General features: G+C 36.7%; 1 pseudogene; it reads right to left on the minus strand.

Moving 5' to 3' along the window:
* Window positions 1-2100: 2100 nt before the first annotated feature.
* Window positions 2101-4450, minus strand: LOC125850038 (cytochrome P450 CYP72A219-like; annotated as a pseudogene).
* Between the last annotated feature and the right edge of the window lie 489 nt (window positions 4451-4939).

The raw sequence follows: 4939 nt of genomic DNA on the forward strand, positions 1-4939 counted from the left end.
AGTGATGATACAATGTTTTACCTCACGTTGCCCAAGGACCATCCTATACCTTGCAGTGACATGGGACCTTACTATTGCTTAGTGGATCCACTAGCTAAATCTTACGTGATCATCTAAAAAGAATGATACGTCAAGTCCCATGTTGGTGCATGGTTCTTATGGAGAGTTGAGTTAATATGAACTCGTGTCCCCAATTCGGTGCTCAATACTACTCCCAAAATACTTTGGCTCATAAGTGCTTTAAATACATCTTTCTTTAATTGAGATAATTACTCAAAACTTAGCCCAAAGGCTCTTTTGGAAAACATGGTTCCTTCCTTACTTAAATGTAAAGACATTTATAAATTTCTTTGGGAATACTTAGTTCCCTAATAGCTTTTGAGAAAATGGACTCAACTTTAAACTCTTGACTTAACTTGAAACTCGAAACTCTTTACTTGAATTGAAACTTGAACCTTAAGATGACGTTAGAACGTTCGATAACGACTCTTGAAAAGCTTTGAAGACTTGCTTGGACTTACTTCTTAACTTTGCTTGGCTTGACTCTAACTTCACTTTGACTTCGATCTTAACTTGCCTTGAATTGAATTACGGAGTTAAGGTATATGATCACACGCATTTAGATGAGTTCGGGATGTTTAGAAATACTTTGGGATGTTGGAAATATCTAGGAAACATAGGTATAACACCTAGGAACATGCATGAGAAAGTGGGGAAGGAAAGGGAAAACTTGGCACTCTTGGCGCTCTGAGAGGCGCGGAGCGCCAGACCTCCAACTTCAGAGAGGGTCTGCTGGTGTACTGAGAGGCGTGCCGCCCCAAGGGGGAAACTTCAGAACCCCTTTTGGGGCGCGCTGGCAGGCGCGACTTGCCGACCCCTTGCCCAGAAAACTCTGACCTTTCTCCCTCTTTTCTACAACTCTAAACCTCTCTAACCTCAATGGATTTAACCCCAAACATTTAGCATCATCAAAACCCTTTATATACAACAGATTACAACTCAAAAACCAACCGGAAACATGTCCCAAATCACAAGGGACTTCAACAACACAATCAACAACTTCAACACACAACTAATCCTTTTTCTCAATAACAAAATGAGTTGGATGTGTGGGGGAAATGATCAACCCACACTAAGAACTCACATACCTTGATAGGGATCACCCCTGACGATTTCCACGACGGAACCTTGATGGAAACTAGTTGATCTCCTCTTTCTCCTCTTCTTCTCCTCTTCTTCTCTTCTTCCTCTCTTCTTCACTCTCAAGAACCCTAACTCTTTCTCTTTAAAAAAAAAGGGGGAAAATGATCCACAAATCAGCCTAACACAACAATATAGCCTCAAAAGAAATGGCTAGGGAAAGACCAAAATGCCCTTAAAATTCCGGACGGATTCCCCTGCCAACTTTCCAACTTTCAAAGGGCATAACTCGCTCATATGAACTATGAATTGAGCAAACTCGGTGGCGTTGGAAAGGTCATTCCACAAGCTTCGCAACCATAACTGGAACTACTCCTAAATCATCTTGAGCTAGGAGTTATGACTGCTCAAAGTTGGCCAAAAACTCCCTTTTTCCCATACTTGGCCAATTTTCCAGAATTTTAAATTCTTTCCAAAAATGACTATTTCCGATTTTTTTTTAAGCCTCTTCATAGATATTTCAAATTACCGGATGTTACAGTGATTATCAATACAGATGTCCATTCCAATGGATTGATTCAATTGATTGAAATCACCTGAATATCAATATTTTCATCAATATTGCTGATGTAGATATGTAACAATATGGGATTGCAAGTATACATATAATTCTTCAGAAAAGGATAACTTTTAAAACTGCCCATTATATTGTTTAAGGCTTGGCTTAGATCAATAGGAACAACTGATATAAACTCTTCATGAGAATAAGATGGATCAGCATACCAAGTTTAAACTAATTCACCCACAAAAGAGAAGTGAACAACAACAATAACAATTGAAACCTACATAGTTGAAATAGGAAAAGAGCGATATCGGCCATATCCCGACTAGTTTATTAGTATTCGAGCTGAAATACGGAGAACACAACACCATTAAACTTAGATATCAGCAACATCCATTTCAAAGTTTGCGCATAAGCAAAGGAGTACCATACTGTGGTTGAGTAGAAACTATTGCAAGTGGAGCATGTGTATAAGACGGAGAGAGTTCGAAGGAGAAATTTTGTAGTATCATTGCTATTGCCATCTTTGCTTCCATCATTGCAAAGTTTTGTCCGATGCAAATTCGAGGTCCCTGGCCAAATGGAAAAAAACGAGGCCTGTCCTTTTGTTGCCTTTGCCACTCCTTCACTGAATCTTTCTGGTTTGAATTCCTTCGCGTCTTCACCCCATAATCCCTTGTCATAATGAATTAATACTGTGAGTATAAAGAGTTGCACTCCAGCTGGTAGACTCAGCTCCCCTAATTTGACTTCATCTTTAATCCTTCTACGAAATGTTGCTACTGGGGGGAATAGCCTTAATGTCTCGTTCAATATCATTGTCACCTAAGGAAAGAAAAATGTATTGCATAAGTTGGAAGTAAAATTAGTTCACTTCTTATAAAATTTAGGTGTCATGCCTTTCCGAGATATTTTAGTAGTCTCTAACTAATTAATTGCCCTTATGAGACTGAAATAGGATGATAGAAAATGTGGTCTATCTGATCTCAGTTGTAATAATTTCGCATTAATCATGGGCAATACGATTTAACAGCTACTCTAATTTTATAGCGTTCTTCATCTTTGAAGTGTGATCTATTTTAAAATTGTCTTACATAACGAACTCGTGGAAAGTACTTACAATTTTGAGGCGACTTAGTCCTTCCAAATTTGGTTTTTCATTTCCAAAGACCTGCATAACATCATCTCTGGCACGTACTTGCCACTCTGGGTGTAGGCACAATAAAATCATCGTCCAGACGAGCAACACTGAATTGCCCTCTTGTCCAGCAAAATAGAACAACTTGCACTCTTCAATCAACTCAATTGTTGTCATTCCGAAATCCTTGTTTCCGTGTTGTTCAATTTCTTTCATATTGGATTCAAGTAATATGCCTAATAAGTCATTTTTACTAGTTTCCCCTGCTTCCATTGCCCTCAATCTTTTGTTGATGATACGCCTAATCGTTGTTTGGATTTGCTTTTCGATTTCCTGCATTCTTTTGTTCCTTTTAGTAGGCAAGAACCTAACAAAACAAATGTAAAAGCAAACAAGAAAAGTTATTTTAATTAGGACAAAGTAATGAACATGTGATTTTCCATATTATGTAGAAATTTCACAAATAAATCGTTATACCTAGATCCTGGTATATAAACTGAATGAGTCATGTCCATTACATACTCAGCTTGTTCTTTCTGAAGTTCAAATACTTTTCTCCCTTCTTCATAGCTACTCCCAAATGCGGTTCGAGAAATGACTTCACCTGTCATTAATTGAAGGTCTGGCCATACATCGAGCTCGACTGATCTTTCCTTTGGAACAATATCCTCCCATTTGCTTATCATTTCACTACAACTTTGATAAAACGCTGGCAACATATGCTGTACAAAACAAATTAATCGCAAAAACCAGTACTAGTTATCAGTAGTAGAGCTTCATGTTAGCTAAATTTAGTAGTAATAAGACTATTAAGTAAAAAAAATAACCTTTAAGTTCTCAAAATGGAAAGCAGGATTGATGATTTTTCTGTGTTTGGCCCATTTGTCTTCCTCAAGAAATGCAAGACCTTTAGCGAATGACTTGGCAAATGGATTGGGATGAGCTATCTTTTGATACCCATAATTCTTTGTGAAAATCTCTTTTACATGTTCAGGATCTGTGATCAACACTGCTGGATTTGGGCCAACCCACACAAAAGAACTTTTACCTGAGAGTAATCCATTCTCGCTTAGGAAAAATATATATAAAAAAAAGGCATAATATAATTATCAACTATGAATTCATAGGGCTCTAATTGCTTAGGTAATGACATCAGTCAACTGTAGTCTCTAGAGTTACCACGGATCTGCCTCTAGGATGGAGCAAGGGTACCGATCGAAAAGGGGTTCATCTTTACAGAGAATTAATTACATTGTATATATACAAGAAGAGAAATAAAAGAAACATACCATTTTTGTTGATGGAATCAAGGAAAAAAGGGATGAGCCTTTGAGCTATATCATCAGAGAAATTGATGGGCTTAGATCTAGCTTCATTGAGTTTATTTGTGAGTTCGTTCAAATCGCCATAGAATAATTTGTATGGACTTCCCTTAAGACCACTCTTTCTTAAGTATTTCTCAAGTTTCTTTTGCTTAAACCATGCCCAATTCAACACTCTCCATGTATATACCAACAAAATTGCAACACAAATTGCTTCTATAATTCTGTTGTAAGAAATCTCCATGAAAGTAATAAGACTCTTCTTTCTAGCTACTTTCTTTTACATAGAAAAAAGAGGGGAAGTAAGCTAATTTATATCTTCTTAATAACATTAATTGTTGGATACATCTCTTCTCCATTTTCGCCAATCAAAATCTTGGATGGGGGCACATGGCATACGTTACATTTAATGACTAGGATTTAATTGACTAAAGAAAATATGATTTAGATGATAAATACATTGTATATTTAGTTCAAAAAATTATTGTAATCCCACAATCTTAGCAATGTATTATCTTGTCCATAAATATAGTAAAAAAAAAAAGGACGAATATAATAGATTTATTTATCTTCTTCATCCAAAACACGAGGGCTAGACTTATTCCTCAAAGGCACAATTTCTTATGTTGAAAAAACTACTTCCAATATACGTTTTTCGTCTCAAAATAAGTGTGTCCATTTGGCTTGTTTCACGCTTATTAAGAAAATTAGAAAAATAAAAAATAAAAGGTATAGTTTGCTAAGTTACCTGTCACGCCCCGAGCCTACACCCTGGGC

Source organism: Solanum stenotomum, unplaced genomic scaffold (assembly GCF_019186545.1).
Source record: "Solanum stenotomum isolate F172 unplaced genomic scaffold, ASM1918654v1 scaffold13158, whole genome shotgun sequence".
In the NCBI taxonomy this organism is placed as follows: domain Eukaryota; kingdom Viridiplantae; phylum Streptophyta; class Magnoliopsida; order Solanales; family Solanaceae; genus Solanum; species Solanum stenotomum.